This window comes from Capricornis sumatraensis, chromosome 5 (assembly GCF_032405125.1).
Source record: "Capricornis sumatraensis isolate serow.1 chromosome 5, serow.2, whole genome shotgun sequence".
Lineage (NCBI taxonomy): Eukaryota > Metazoa > Chordata > Mammalia > Artiodactyla > Bovidae > Capricornis > Capricornis sumatraensis.
This window is the reverse complement of record NC_091073.1, coordinates 96,083,012-96,100,162: the sequence shown is the minus strand read 5'-3', so window position 1 is coordinate 96,100,162 and position 17,151 is coordinate 96,083,012. Positions and strand designations below refer to the sequence as shown.

Here is a 17,151-nt window from a genome sequence, read left to right as displayed (position 1 = left end):
GAATGATTTGGGCAGGCCAAGCATCTAAATTTACTGGAATAAGGTTTTCTCTTAAAAGATATGGAGATGCCTAGGATCTGTTACACTGCATGTAATAAGCATGGAAACTTATGATGCACAATATTTAGTGTGTTTAATATTTGTTCCAGTACTGTGCTGCTGCAGAAAATGTAGAAAAGACCTGGTCTTGTTGGATAGATTGGCTTAATTTATTTAAGGGACAGCTATTCATTGTTTGTTATAAATATCCATTCTGGCATAATCTTTGCTCTTTTGAATTTTAAATTATATCACTATTGCTATAAAAATGATTCAAAACATTCAACTGAACTTTAAATGATGGTAAATTATATTACCTTCTTGGAAAAGAGTCTCACATTCATCCTTAGGAGAAATGCCCACTCAAATGAAAACAGTAGCTTCTGAAAGCAGGTTGAATGCATTATTTAAGCAGCTGATGTTAGTTCTCACCAAAGTGATAACTTAACAAAAGAAGGCAACTAATAGAATATGTATTGAAATGAGAGGTTTTCTGCAGTGATCTGTACACTCTCAACTAGAGGACACATTTTGTGTGCATGCGACAGATTACTATGAAAAATTTAAGACAGGACATTGTTGCAGACTCTAATAAAATGCATTGTTTTAAAAGTTAAAAGTGAGAGTGCAGTTTTATTCTTCTTACCAGAAGGAAAAAAAAAAGAAATACTTAGTTCTCTCTTTTAGGGAACATTGCTATACTTTGGTAACTGTCACTTTAAAGGATTCAGGTGGTACCATTCATTATTACTGTCTCTATCTTAGTCATTAGTATGGGAGAAAATAATTTTAGTGCCTCGTGTATGCTCCTGATTAGAGCAACATTTCTTTTCTGTTGATCCTTTCAGCATTCTGTGACTTGATTGGCTGTCCATTCTATTTCAGTTCTCACTTATCTGGGGAATGGAGGAGGGCTGTATTGTCAATTAATATGCAGAATACTGAAAAGGCCAAATTAGTGCCACACTAGAGTATGCCATGGAATATATTAAATATCAAAATCATCCCTCATTTTAATGACAAAGATTTTATCTAGAACAAAAATAGCTGAAAATTAAACCTTTTACATGACAATGAGATTAATGGGAATGACAAATGGTAGCAACTTAACCCATTCTGAAGTGATCTGATGACTCTAATGAAAATTCATTAGTTCTGTAACATTTGCTCCTCTTACTACAACATTGATGGCATCTCTGTCACTGTGTTACCAGTGTTTTTAAAGATCTTAGTCTCTTGACTGAGAAGGAGACATACGCATTCATTTTTTGGAGTGTCTGCCTATTAATAAAATTGTATATTTTCCTAACTCTTGTAAAGTTTCCTGTACTCTGTTAAGAATTTCTCCCTTCAGCAACGTTAATTGCTATGAAATTTCAGTGTAGACTGGGACTTCCTATGTTTTGTCTCTGATTAATTCTGACAGAGCATAATGGATTGATAGTGAAATGAAAATCTGTTTAGTGATACATTGCTTGTATGGTTTGATTATAACGTTTGTCGTTTTGACAAAATCCGAGACGTGAGGAAGCATCCTTAGTGAGTCTTGGAGAACAAAGTTTATGAATGAATGATGGTCTTGAACACAGATGTCAGTGATGTCTCTTCTGTAGTCAGGATCCTTCTCAGAGAGAGGGCAGGAGTTATCTGAGACAATAAGACAAATAGTCCCTTGATATTCTAGTTGTTATAGTCTCAGCCCCAAGCATCCTGACTATAACGTTTTTACTGGAGAAGGCAAAAAAAATAAAAATAAAAAATTGGGATCAACAAACATCACAATTTGACTGGGTCACAGTTTGTGTAGTCAGGTATGGAAGACAAACTGGAAGACTTGACATGGCACGTAGATGACTATTGTACCGCATAGTGTAGTAATTTTATCTTTCATTTTCTAGACAGTGGAGGAAACCACTGAATAGAGAGGAATCCATCAGAATACATATTTAAGATTTTGCTAATAAGAAGTAGAAGATGGGGAGACCAGTTGAAAGACTTTTGCAATATCAATCTTAGCCTCATAGAGGGCAGTGATAATAGAAATGGATGAGGGGACAGACTTGAGAGACACTTGTGAGCTAAAGTCTCTGGAACTTAGCAATTGATTGGAAGTAGAGCTCGAAGGTGAGGCTTCCCTGATATCTCAGCTGGTAAAGAATCCGCCTGCAATGCAGGACACCCTGATTTGATTCCTGGAATGGGAAGATTCCCTGGAGAATGGATAGGCTACCCACTGAAGTATTCTTGGGCTTCCCTGCTGGCTTCGATGTAAAGAATCCACCTGCGATGTGGGCGGGGGAGCCTGGGTTGGGAAGATTCCCTGGCGAGGGGCAACCCACTCCAGTATTCTTGCTGGAGAATCCCCACGGACAGAGGAACCTGGTGGGCTACAGTCCATGGGGTTGCAAAGAGTCAGACACGACTGAGTGACTAAGCACAGCACACAGAGCTTGGAGGTAAAACAAAATTAAACTTGAAATTTTGGTTAATTGGAAAATGCAAGTACCATGAATACAAAAGAGAAAGTAAAGTGGAAGGGCTGGTTTGGAATGGGAAGCATGGTTTGATTAGGAACTCAATAAACTGTAAGTGCTGGTACATACCTTTGTGGAGAAGAACACAGTCAAGGACGTTGGTTGAGAGCCAAAGCAGGAGCTGAGATGTAGTTCTGAAGTTCATTCTCACAAAATTTATAATCGAGGTGAGAAAGATAGTTGCTAAGGTGTAGAGTGTGAATTAGAGTAAGAAATGTAGAGTGAGAATTAAAGGGGGCAAAGGATACACTTGTGGGCTTTACATAAAGGAATGGGATGGTGAGTATTGTTGAGGATGTAGAGGAAAGGAAAGCATTGTGCATGGTTGATATGAATGTAAATTGGTATAGTCATTATGGAAAATAATATGGTGCTTCCTTGGAAATTAAAAATAGAACTACCACATGATCCAGTGATTCTACCTCTAAGTTTCTGTCCAAAGAAAATGAAATCAATATTTTGAAGAAGTATCTGCATCTTGTGTTCATTGTAGCATTATTTTCAATAGCCAAGATATGGAAACAAACTAAATGTCCATTGATGGATGAATGGGCAAAGTATATCTATATTCATGTATCTATCTATCTATCTATCTATCTATCTATCTATCTATCTATATAATGGGATATTATTTAGCCTTAGTAAAGAAGGAAATCCTACCACTTGTGACAACCTGGGTAATCTGGAGGGCATTGTACTAAGTGAAAAAAAGCCAGACACAGAAAGACAAATCCTGCATGCTCTCACTTATATGTAGGATTCTAAAAAGTCAGACTCATGAAAACAGAGTGTGTTACTAGAGGCTAGTGGGGGGAGGGGTAAGGAGAATGGAAGGTATTGGCCAAAGAGAATAAACTTGCAGTTAAACAGGACTGATAAATTCTGAAGATCTAATGTACAGAATGGTAACTATAGCTGATGATACTGTGTTGTTTACTTGAAATTTACTGAGAATTGACCTCAAGTGTTCTCACAACACACACACGCACACAGCTATGTGAGGTAATGGAAATGTCAATTAACTTGATTATGGTAATCATTCTACAGTGTATACTTTTATCAAAACATTGAGTTGTACGCCTTAAATGTATACAATTTTTGTTTGTCAATTATATCTCAATCAAGTTGAGGAAAATAAAATTAGTATAAATGAAAAAAAATGAAGATGTGGCAATAGTGGCCTAGACTTAGCAATGGAAAGCCAAGAATAGGGCAGAGTGTTCTCTTGATGGGATTTGTGGCTATGGGAGGGCTCTAAGTCTTCTTTGAAGTTTTCCATGATGAGAGATGGTAGGAGTTCTTGATGAAAAAATCAAGGCTATTGAGCAGATTTTCATAAGAGAACAGGAACCTTGCCAGAGGGCACAGCTGAAATTATGTGGCATTGTGACAGAGGATCAAGGATTGTCCTTGACAGGGAGTGTATTAAGGCTGCCATCACCAACTGAGTGGCTAAAAACAACAGAAACTTAACTGTCTCACAATTCTGGAGGCTAGAAATCTGAAATCAAGGTGTTGGCAGAGCTACACCTTGGAATTTGCTGGTAATCAGTGGTGTTCATTGATCACCAGAGGAACCTGGTGGGCCACAGTCTATGGGTGGCAAAGGTTTGGACATGACCAAGCATGCATGCAGTGGTGTTTATTGGATTCATCCATCAATTTAGTCTTTGCATCCATCATCACATTGCTGTCTTTTCCCTTCTTGTTTCTGTCCCTGTCTTCTCCCCTTATAAAGATGCCAGTCATGTTGGATTAAAGGCCCCACCCTACTCCAGTATGACCTTAACTAATTATATCTGCAATAACCCTATTTCCTTCAGTTCAGTTCAGTTCAGTCACTCAGTTATGTCTGACTCTTTGCGACCCCATGAATCGCAGCACGCCAGGCCTCTCTGTCCATCACAAACTCCTGGAGTTCACTCAGACTCATGTCCATCGAGTCTGTGATGCCATTCAGCCATCTCATCCTCTGTCGTCCCCTTCTCCTCCTGCCCCCAATCTCTCCCAGCATCAGAGTCTTTTCCAATGAGTCAACTCTTTGCATGAGGTGGCCAAAATACTGGAGTTTCAGCTTCAACATCATTCCCTCCAAAGGAATCCCAGGGCTGATCTCCTTCAGAATGGACTGGTTGGATCTCCTTGCAGTCCAAGGGACTCTCAAGAGTCTTCTCCAACACCACAGTTCAAAAGCATCAATTCTTTGGCACACAGCTTTCTTCACAGTCCAACTCTCACATCCGTACATGACCACTGGAAAAACCATAGCCTTGACTGCTACTGCTGCTAAGTCGCTTCAATCTAGACAGACCTAATTATATCTGCAATAACCTATTTCCTTATAAGGTCACATTCTGAGATATTGGGTGTATCTTTCTGGGAGACACAATTTAATACCCATGACAGGGGAGATAGTATGAAGAAGGGTGTACTTAGGGAGAAAATTTCCATGATAGAGATGGGAGATAAACCAGGAGGACAAACAGTAAGCAATAAAGACGAGGGGGTTTCTAAGCAGACAGAATTGGGTAATGGAGAAGACCATAATAGAATATGCTCAAAAGTTCCTTTTGAAGTGCTGCAGAGTTTTACTGTCTCAGTCTTGACTAGTTGGGTACATGAGGTGACCTGATGGATAACTCAGGGTTCTAGACTGGGTGGGATCTTTGTGTCTGGCTTTCCCAGGATTCTAAGCAGTCAGAAGTTCCCTGGTCAAATCATTGACCACTCCCTATACAGTGGGGGTACCAGTTGTTCAGCCCCCCTGCTTTGTGTAATTCCAAGCTATTGTTCTTTTCAGTAACACCTGGGTAATTATGGACATCTGAGAGTCCTTCTGGCCTAACTGATTTTTATTTTTCCCTTTGGTCTTTTTTGGCTTGAGGGAAAGGAATAGCTTAGTTGCTACTGGTTGTTAGGACTTTTCCATCACCTATTTTACACACCCTCAGTTCTTAGGACCACAGTCCTCTATGTCTGTCTTGATTTAATGATTTGATATGATGTTTTCACTGATATTGTAATAAGGAGGTGAATAATACATGCCTATGCTTTTCTGTCATAAGCTCTGGAACTTGTAGTTTGTGACTCAATAAATGACTTGAGGCTTTAGACAGGTTGTTTCCCCTCTTTGTCTTAGCTTATTATATTATTTAAAAAAGAAGACAGGATAATAAATGTTAATGCTTCCATGATCATTATAAAGGGGCAAGGAAGCTAAAGCTTTATCTTTGAAGATAAAAGGAATGTGTGAAAGCACTGTATCTTATCACTGTGAATTTGCACAGTATGGCAACACATGTCCTTTAATCAGCCATCGTGTTTATGAATGGCTTATTGAAGATGACAGGCCTGCAAGTTGTCGTCACACACATTACGGGGCAGAATAGACCTGATTCTGTCAAATCTTCTACTGTACATGACTTTTTTCCCCTCCCAATTTGCAAATGTTGGAAGCTTCTGACTATTGTCTGACATGTGTTCCGAATCTTAAAATCTCAGACTTGGAAGGGACCACAGAGGTCATTGGATTGGCAAAATTTGTTCAAAATGTTCATGCAATAAATCAGTTTAATTAATTCATTTTTTATGTATGTAAAATGACTGACACTTGCCAAAACACTTGATAGTAATTTATTTTCAGTGTGGATCAAGAAATAAAGTAAATTTCATTCCAACTCTCCAATGAAAAAGTGCCCACTGATCATATTGTTAAGCTATCTCAGTACAGTTTTAAAAGGAAGCATTTTTTTCCTCCTGGGCTATAAACAAGAATCAAGTTTCTATTAACTGCAATGGATTTGCATTGAGATTAAAACAAAGTATTTTCAATGACAAAGGAAAAAAAATACAGAGAGCAGCCTTTTCCCTCAGATGTTCATTGCTTTGGAAAAATGACTTCCAGCAGGCAAAAATCAATTTGACAAAAGTATTAATGTTGTAAAATACTATGAATGAAAGGAAACGTTTTAATTCAATTGAAACTTTTGCTTTATATTCCTACAGCTGAGTTCCATTGATAACACCACATTTCAAGTTGCAAATCATATTTAATTAATATTAACACCAGGTAATTGGCAAGAATAACTTCAAACGAGGGCTGAGGAAATTGCAAATTGGAACTGCAGGTGCAGCGATCCCGCAGAAGCTTTACCGGGATCCAAAGAAAATGTATATGATTTTGACAATTACTGCAGAACTTGATCAAATAGAGCATCATTTCAAAGCTGTTCTTCACTCTGGCCTTGCTTAATATTTAGGGCTTAGCAATGGCTAAGTAGCAACAGCTGCTATTAATGTGAAATGGCAAATAGCATCCAATAGATGCTTTTAAACCTATGATTCTAACACTATAGTTAAGTATTTAGTAAACAATGGCAGTTTGATGCAGTGAAACCCACCTTGGAATCACAAATGTGTTTAAATTCCCCTTCTTCAATTAAGAGATTTTGTCTGAAGGTTCATTTCCTTCTCTGTAAAATAGATAAGGCGTCTGCTCAGTGATCATTATGTGATAGAATGTTCTTCATAAACTTGAAAGTGCTATTTGATATCAGGTATTGCTAGTGAAAGGAGTTGAGGTAATACAGGGTTTTTTTCCAGAATGTGTGGCAAAGCTGTAGATGATTGTGAAGGTGGTGGTTGTACTGCCTGCTTCTCAAGCAACCAGAAGGCTTTGCTTGATTCATTAATTACTTTCAAACTTAATCATATTCTGCCTGAAAGATGAGAGAGGGGATTCTGAATGGCTTCTGACTACCTACTCTCATTGTTGCTAGTCCTCCTGTCTTATTCTTGTCGCCCCTGGCCATTGCATATTGCTTATCATATCGCCAACAGTGGTGTTTGCTTGAGTCTGCTTACTCCAGTAGGACAGTGTTCAGATATCAAAAGAAAGAAAAGTGAAAGTGAAGTCACTCAATCGTGTCGGACTCTTTGTGACCCCATGGACTGTAGCCTACCAGGCTGCTCTGTCCATGAGATTTTCCAGGCAAGGTTACTGGAGTGGGTTGCCATTTCCTTCTCCAGGGGATCCCAATCCAGGGATTGAACCCAGGCCTCCCACATTGTAGGCAGACACTTTACCGTCTGAGCCACCAGGGAAGTTAAGATATCAAGATATCAAGTTCGATATCAAGACAAGCTTGCCGCATCCTTAGCGATATGTTCTCATGAACTTAACTGTGTGGAACCACTTGCCATTCTGATTGTAATGCCAATTTCCCTGTATACCTGTCTCACCAGAATGTGTTTTTCTCAATGGAAGAATCCTCTTCCATCCTAATCCCCAGCAGACTACCTAGCATATGCCACATGCTTCATGAATTTCTGTCGAATAGCACTGTCGCCAGCCTCAGGGCAGTGCAGGTGCTGTGATCCTTGTGGTCAGGCTTGCTTGCGCTCTGGAAAACGAAGGGTGGAGATGGCCCCAACAATGGCTGTGCATTTTCCTCGCTAACATGCAGTCTCTATGGGAACATTTGGGTCTTCCCTACTGTTGAACCACTCAGAAATCTTTTTTTTTTTTTTTTACTGGAAAGTACCAAAGCCTGTCATCTGTAGGGTGAACCCACCCTTAATCCCTCAGTCCAAACAGTGCTGGGAAGTGGGTTAGAGCTTCTTATCAGCTGGATTTGACTTTCAGATCTGTCAGAGTCTAGCTGCAAAATCTTGGGTAAGTTACTCTTGCTGTGCCCCAGTTTTCTCATCTGTACAATGGGGGTAACAAATTGTATAAGGATTGAAGTCATACAGAACAATGTGTGGCTCATGTTAAGTGGTCTACAGCTGCCAACTTGTGTTAGGAGCCCATTTTCACTGATGTGTGATCTAGGGGTCATCATATTGCCCTGAGTCTGTGCCAAATTTGCTCAGTGGACAAATAAGCAGGCAAAGTGAGGCCTCCATCAGAGCTCAAATCAAAGCAGCCAGTACCCCTCATTCCTAAAACTTCCTTTGCACCTTCTGGCAGACACCAATCCAATTATTATTAATGATGATAATCCAATTATTATTTTTTCTTAGCATGACTAATATCCTACATAGAATAGTGTTGGCACCTGGTTGAATGCATGAATTGATTAAATGCCAATCAGTGTTGGCTCACCAAATACGCTTTCTCTTCTTCCTTTTGAACGTTCTGTGCATTAGCTGACTCAGCCAGCATTCATTGTGTGCTCATTGTGGATCAGGGCATACTTGTTCTAGACTTTCAGGATCCAGAGATGAATCATGGCCTCTGCGTCCTAGCTGGTTACTGTGTATCAGAGGAAACTGAGATGTAAACAAACAATTATAAATAAATGTGAGCATTGCCTTCATAGAGGCATCAACTAGAGTCACTGTCCAAGAACACAGTGCCCAAGAGAGGGTATCCTGCAGTGCATGTAATGAAAAGACCTGCCATAAGGCTGCGGAGGGTGACAGTTTATGGACCCCCAGACTCAAAGGGAGTACACTGTGTGATGTGAGTGAAGTAAATTTAGGTAAGGTCAACACAGTTTCCTGAGAAAAAGAGACAGCACCAAAAATGTGTGTAGAATATGATGCCAACTTTGTAACATATATATTTGCGAGATGCTCAATGTATATAAAAATATGTATAGTTTTTGACAAGTCTTTCTCTTTATCAGAGTATATTTGCTTTGCAATGCTCTGCTTGTTTTGGACAAGTCTTATTCCTTGATCTGTCGGTGGTACTCAGGTGTGTCTCTTCACAGACGACCAGTGTCTGACTTGCTCTTCAGCTTCAGCCTCTGTTCTCCCTGGTTACTGCCACCCAGCATCATCCATGGCCTTGGCAGCAGTTTCAGTTTTGTTCAGTCCCTGAGGCTTAAAACAGGGCCAACAGCTTGCCCCGACCTCAGCTTGCAAGTTTCTGGGCTTCGGAATGACTTTACCATGGTGGACCCTGTGCCTGGTGGTAGGTCCCTGCACACTCACAGTGCTGTCCCACCTTGACTCACCCTCTGCATCCCTAGGAATGGGGCTCTGCCTCAGATGCTGGCCTCTGAGGTTGAACCATAACACACTGCCTATCCCTTGTCAACTCTTTCACCTGACTGGGTGGAGGTGACTGGTCCTCTGCGTGACTCATGCAGTTGTTGAGGGCTGACTGCGTGAAGCCATTGCACAGAATCCTGTCTGTTGGGTTCCTAGGGTGTGTGGGGGTCCTGACCCTGTCTAGCTTGTGGTCTTTCTATTTCTCATGTCCTTTCAGTGTCGTATCCCTAGATTAAAGGAGTTCTGCTTCAGAGCTTGGTTTGAGTGTCTCTTGCAGAGATTCTCATTGAAATGCTTAAGAAGGATTAGAATCTCCCTACCAACAGAATAGTCCCTGTTTAGAGTTATTTTTTTCCTGGTACCTAACTTTTCTTGCCAGCTGTATGAGTTTCCTAGGGCTGCCATAACAAAGTACAGTAAATCCGTGGCTTAAATGGCATAAATCTATTTTTTTTTGGGGGGGAGCTGCTGCTGGTTGCATGACTTGTGGGATCTTAGTTCCCTGATCAGGGATCAAACCCAGGGCCTCTGCAGTGAAAGCATGGAGTCCTAAACACTGGCCCTCCAGGGAAGTCCCACATAAACCTATTGTCTGATGGTTCTGGAGGCTAGAAGTCCAGGATCAAGGTGTGAGAACCCTAATTCAATAGACCTCATATTATTAGTATGACCTCATCTTCATTAGAGCTGCCCTTGTGGCTCATTGGTGAAGAATCCTCTTGCCAATGCAGGAGACATGAGTTTGATCGCTGGGTTGGGAAGATTCCCTGGAGAAGGAAATGACAACCTACTCCAGTATTCTTACTTGGGAAATCCCATGGACAGAGGAGCTGGGCAGGCTACAGTCCATGGGGTTGTAAAGAGTTGTACATGACTTAGCAACTAAACAACAGCAGCAGCAACATCTTTACTAATCATATTTGTAAAGACCCTTGATTAAATATATCTCTAGTGAAAATAAGGTCACATTCTGGAATACAGGGGGTTAGGACTTCAGTGTGTGAATTTGGACATGGCGGGGGTCACAATTCAGCTGTAACACAGACAGTAACTACTGGATTGAGTCCTAATTTATGGAGTTCTGTCCGAACTGAACCCACATTTGTCCCAGTCCTTTAGATGGATTTTGGGTTGTGGACTACCCAGTTTTTCCTGAGGGATCAGCTTCTGTAACCAGATTAGCCAGCCCCATTTCCCCTTGAACTTGCCAGCTGGGCTCTGCTTGTAGAGGTTATAACTGATGCCTGTGCCATGACAAGAGAATGCTTCCCCCTCCCCCTGTTCTTAGCCCCAAAGAAATTCCATTCTTTTCTTTCCCTTTCCAAAGTAGTTTTCCTGTTCAAGCTCTTCTGTTTGGAAACTCCAGCCCTAGATGAGAGCTTTAAGGTGCCATCCGCACTTTACTGTGTTGCTAGAAAAACATAATATAAAACATCTTTCCACAGAAATGAAGCAACGTCAGAATCCATTTATGTGACTTTTTTGTAGGTCCTGAAAGAGCTGGCCTGAGAATGAGGAGTGTTTTCACAGTTTCCTTCATGACGTATCTGTGAGGCAATAATTATGGTTTTCTTGAAAATAAATGGTTCAAGAATAGAGCAATCGGGAGGGTATAAGATGAATAGTTTATTGAAAAAAGGTGCCAATTATTTCAAGGGTCACATCCCTTGGCAAAACTGGGCCGCTCGGTCTTTCTTCTCCAACAGATGCATGCTTGACATATGCCAGGCTTCTTTCTTTGCCTCTTTCAGTGTTACCTGGTCAGAGTGATTTCATGATTCATCGGGGACCCCACAAGGGGAAGGCTGGAGAAAGAAAGCAAAGTGAAACTCAAGTCAGCACATTTTGTTTCTTGTTAACAGCTCTGGGAAGAGGTTTGGTCGGGAAAGGAATTTTAAGTGATGATTTAAACATATCTCCTGGCAGTTCCACTAGTGAGGAAAAAAAATGCCTCTTGTAGTGGCTCAGACATACTTCTGAAGCAGTGGCACTCAGGGTCACGTGACTCCAGGGCCACATTTACGTCATGAATCAGTGCTGGCACCTGCATAATGGGCTATGAAGGAAAAGAAGGAAGTGCCAGGTATATTGTTCACCTTTCATGTTGAGTATCATGGAAGGTTTTCCAGGTGGCTCAGTGGTAAAGAATCTGCCTGCCAATGCAGAATACGCAAGAGATGCATGTTTGATACCTGGGTGGGGGAGATTCCCTGGAGGAGAAAATGGTGCCCTACTCCAGTATTCCTGTCTGGAAAATCTCATGGACAGAGGAGCCTAGTGAGCTACAGTCCATGGAGTCACAAGAGTCGGACACGACTGAGCAACTGGGCACAGACATTGTGGAGTCTCCTATCTTTGTGCTGTGCTTAGTCACTCCAGTCGTGTCCGACTCTTTGCAACCCCATGGACTGTAGCCCACCAGGCTCCTCTGTCCATGGGATTTCCCAGGCAAGAATACTGGAGTGGGTTGCCATTTCCTTCTCCAGGTGCTTTCCTTCAGAGTGGGCTTGCCATGATGCCAGGGGGGTCCTAGGATGGATGGAAATATTCATGGGCGCTGATGAGACACTTCATTCAAGAAGTATTTGAGCACCTTGGGCTTGCCTGGTGGTCCAGTGGTTACAAATTTGCCTACCAGTGCAGGGGGCACGGGTTTGATCCATGCTCTGGGAAAATCCCACGTGCCACAGGGCAACTAAGCCCTAAGTGGTTGCAACTAAGCTTTGCAGCCACTGAAACCTGAAAGCCCTAGAGCCCATGCTCTGCAACAAGAGAAGCTGCCACCACGAGAAGCCGCTACTAGAGAGCAGCCCCCACTCTTTGCAACTGGAGAAATCCCGAGTGCAGCAAAAAAGACCCAGCACAGCCAAAAATATATAAATGAATAAATAAAGAGAAATATTTGCGCACCTACCATACGCTGGGACCCCATTCTCGGAGGTTAGAGCATGGCGCTGGGTGAGTCCCATCTGATTTCTGCCCTTGTAGGCTTTCTAGTCAAGCTTACCATCTTCACAGCTTACATCTTACCATCTTAACATCTTCACATGTTCTTTTAGTCTCCTATCTCTGTGCTGTGTTTAGTCACTCCAGTCGTGGCCAACTCTTTGCAACCCCATGGACTGTACCCCACCAGGCTCCTCTGTCCATGGGATTTCCCAGGCAAGAATACTGGAGTGGGTTGCCATTTCCTTCTCCATGGGATTGAACCCAGGTCTCCCACAAGCCTACAGTGTGAGATGTCTCCAACTGAGAGTCCATGAAAATAATGAGAGAGAGTCTTTATGTGTCACATTGACAAGCTGATTCCTTAGGTGTCTTGGAGATGCCAGCATTCAACTGAGGTGTCCAAGGCATGCTGGGGGAAGGGATACGTATATGAAGTAGAAGGGTGTCTTCTTGGGCACAGAGAGGGATAGGTCTGACTTGGGAAGCTCACCAGGTACAGATGTTTGCAAGCAACCACAGATGCAGGGGGCACAAATGTGGATTTTATTCTCAAGCAATGGAAAGTTTTTGAAGGATTTAGAGAGTGGCATAGTACAATTTAGATTTTAAGGGGATTATCTGCAAAAATAAGATTATAGGGTCAGGCTTGAACCAGAACACGAGTTAGAATCTATTGGGATTGACTTGGACTAGGATGGGGTAAAGGGAGGGAAGTGTGTGAATTGGTATCGGTACTGGTAGGATTGAAGTCCCAGGCTTGCGAAATGAGATGACAATGCTACAGGGATCTAAGCCATTGAAAACTTGTTGGTCAACAGCAGAATGTGTCTTAGATTGCCCTTCGTTTGGAATGGATGTGTCCCAGATGACTATATGATTCCCTTAAAAGAGTGATTCAGGGGTGGGAGACCAAGTGAATTATTTCCTGGCAAAATTTTATTCCAACTAATGCTTCAGTGAAAAAGAGCTAAAAAGTTGTGTCCCCCATGTTGTTGTTACTTAAAAAAAACCCACATAATCCATTAGAGATCTTTATTGCTGTTCTTATGGTATGCTAGAAGGACCTGAAGTTTTCTTGTTAATTGTTCTAAATATTTCCCTCTTAACTCACATTTCTTGTTGCCTCCATACTCTTGTGTTACTGATTCATTTTAAGTCTCATTAATCATGCAGCTTTCTGAACATTTTTGTGCTTTCATAATATAAGGATTATTTTGGAAACACTTCTGGTCCACATAGCCAAGGGTCATAGAAATGGGTGATTTGACACTGGTCTCTAAAAATTAGGTTTAGTGTGGCTTTCATTAAAGCATGTAAAATTATGACTTGACCTAATTACTTTTGATTTGTAAATTTATAAATGCACTATATTCTGTTAATGTGCATATTTGCTACCAAAGTCTCTCTCCTTCTCTCTGTCTTATTGTCCCCATGTCCAAGTTTGTCCTTTGATAATTTCTTGAAAGGGGAGGGAACTATTAGTGCTTACTTTACAGGTACAGTATAACTGAATTTTCACTAGGCTATGAGGCATGTATTATAATACCTCTCTTACAGATGGGAAAACCAAGGCTCAAAAAAGGTACATAGCAGTCCAAGATAACCTAATTCATTAGTAAGTGGTAGCATGGGATACAAACCCAGAGTTCTCCGATTCCAAAATTTGTATTCTTTTTACTACCTCTTGCTATTTCTCTTTGAAGTTTGCAGAGTTTGGTTTCTTTCGTCGTTTCCCATCCTTGTCCTAGGGAGCTGCAGGGAGGACAGAGACCATGCTCTCTCAACAGTCTGGTGTCTTGACTCTCCTTCACTCTCCCCACACTCAGTGTGTTTTGTGCTGTACTTATGATCTGAGCATTTTCTAATGCACCTGCGTGGATCCTCTTCCATTTTCTGGAAATGCTGCATCCCACATGTCTGCCTGGAGCTATTTTCATTCTTTAAAACCCAGCATTGATGATATTTCCTTAGTGAAACCTTCCTAGATTCCCAGAAGGCATTAGATGAGCTCTTTTCTGCACTTGCAACCCTCTGTATACATACACCGTTAGTGAAGAAAGTAGTTGACCTGAAGCAATTACATATTCTTCCAGCCAAGACAGGCTTATTTGGAATCAACAGAGAATTACAGTTTGGGGTCTGCAACCATGGCAAGCTATAGGCAGGTCCCTGCAGGGCAAGGGAAGAAGCACACTCTTACAGAGGAGAAAAGGAAGAGGCCTCTAGTAAAGAGAGTCCATGCCTTTTCATTGGCTGAGTCTTAGCCAGGAGAGGAATCTTTCTTCTTCCTGTTGCGCTCTGCTCTCCTCATGGGGCACAGGACTTGCTGCTTCTGGCCTCCCAACTCTCTTTTGTTGATATTTACGTTTATTAACATTTTTACTAAAACATTTATTTCATGGTTTCAGTCAAGACTCAAGCCAACAAGAAAATTGGCGGGGGTTCGCAGTCTCAGAGTGACTCTGACCTCAGGTCGGTTTAGCTCCACATTTTAAAGTGAACTGACAGGAATGCGTCTGGTTTCAGCTCTGGCTTCTGCTTTCTTGCAAGTTGGCTTTATCCTCAGGTTTCTTCCACATGGCGGGAGGAGGGTCACCAGCAGCTGTGTGCTTGTGGACTGCCAGCTTAGCAGCTGTATTCCTTTCCTAGAGCTGCCTTAGCAAATCACCACACTGTGTGACTTAGAACAGCAGAAATGTATTCTCTCTCCCACTGCTCTGGGGCCAGATCTGAAATCCAGGTATTAGCAGTGTTTGCTCCTTTTGGAGATTCTGAGGGATGGTCTGCCCCACGCCACTCTCATGGATTTTGGTGACTGCCAGCAATTCCTGGCATTCCTCGGTTGGTGGCTGCCTAACTCGGATCCCTGTGTCTGTGGTCACACCACCTTTCTCTCTCTCTGTGTTTGAGTCGTCTCTTTTTCCGTCTCTTATAAGGATGCTTGTCATTGGGCTTAGGGTCCACTCTCATCCAGGTTGATCTCATTTTGAGTTCCTTCCCTTTGTTAAATCTGCAAAGACCCTTATTCCAAACTAGATAACATTCTGAGTTCCAGACAGTTATTTCTTCTGGGGGAATACTGTCAACCTACTCTGGCAACCGTAGTGGGAAGGGTCTGCTTCTTTCCCATTGGTTCCAGCAGAGACCCCCGCCCTATTCGGTTTCAGTCCATCACTCAAGCAACCACTATGGCCTAAGGAAGACACTTTTCACAGTGGCCAGGCGTGGGTCCCATGTCCATTTGGAGCTGGAGAGAGGAAGGTGGGGAGAGCCCCGCTTGAAACACATGGTCAAAGCCACAGGGAAGCATCATTCCTCAAGGCTAAATTGAGGTGCCCTTCTAGAACGAGGAGGAAAGGCTGCCAGACAGGAGAAGCGCTGTGCATATCGTGTGCTGTCCGTCTGTCGACCTCTCCGCCTCCCATCTAGACCATGACCTTCTCAGGGTAGCAGCAACCTGGTCTTATTCATCAGTGCCTGGGGCAGGATAGAGTTCTATCAACATATGTTAAATTGTAGCTAAAATTTCCCTGAAGAATAAGATTTAAATGTAGCCATGAATCATAATATTTGTCAAAAATAGTTTTGGCCTCCGTCTAAATGATAACAAGCAAAGCAGTTTCAAGGACAAGGAAAGACTTCTGTTAAGTGTTCTCTGCTTTGAAAAAGCTCTGCCTTCTGTCCTGTGTCTCTCAGCTGAGCGAGTTGGCGACCGGAGGAATGAAGCCGGGGGCTTCAGGCTCATTGATGGTAGCCATGTCCGCCTCCGCAGCAGTTCTCTGTGGCCAGATGTGCACTCTGCCCACCATCCCTCAGCACCAATGGAGTCCAGCCTGTGAAAATAGCGCAGTTCACACACGGCCAGAGAGCCGCCTTTTCAACCATGGGCCAGCTCTGACCACTAGCTGACTGGACAGCAGTCAGAGGAGTCCAGATTGTAAGGAAAGAACTAGAATATTTTGTTTGGCTGTTTTAAAACATGGCTGAACTCTTTATTTTCAAGAAGATATTTCAGTTCTTTTTATGGTTTCATAAATCAATGGATTTTTAAATTTCTGCATTAAAAAAAAAAACCCAAAAACCCAAAACAGGATTCTCTGCAGAAGCCTGGAAGCCTGTGTGTTCTGTGTGTCTTCAAGGGAGAAAGACACTCGAGAAAGCCCTGTTATTGAGAACTGACATAAAAAGTGCAAATGTAACTGGCACCTTGAAGAGCCTCCACGGTGTCACTTCTTTATTTTTAAAATGCAGCTCCTTTATTTTAAGCAAATTCTTTAAGCAACATCTTTATTTTTTCTTCCTATTGGTTCTTGACGTATGACGGTCTAGCTCCTTCTATATCCTCCTCTAGAGGATATCTTGGCTTCAGACTCTTAGTCCTTTAGTGACTTCTAAATATATGAACAGTCTCAGTTTTAGTTATTAAAATGGCCAGCCCAGTGGCATACAGCTAAATTTCCACGAAACAGAAAATTTCTCCCCTCCCACAGCTTGGAGCTGCTTTGGGCTGGAGCCCTGCTGTGGCGAGGGGGTGGGGGGCTTTGCTGGCCGCTTCTCTGCTGCCCCTTGTCCCCACATCCCCACCCCAGCCTCCTGGCTCTGCTTTAACATCTTGCAATAGTTACCA

At 42.2% G+C, this 17,151-nt stretch overlaps 1 protein-coding gene across 2 annotated transcripts in view; it reads left to right on the top strand.

Moving 5' to 3' along the window:
* The window catches only part of GRM8 (glutamate metabotropic receptor 8), an 860,517-nt gene that overhangs the window by 141,942 nt on the left and 701,424 nt on the right, over nt 1–17,151 (top strand). The gene's annotated exons all lie outside the window — the stretch shown is intronic.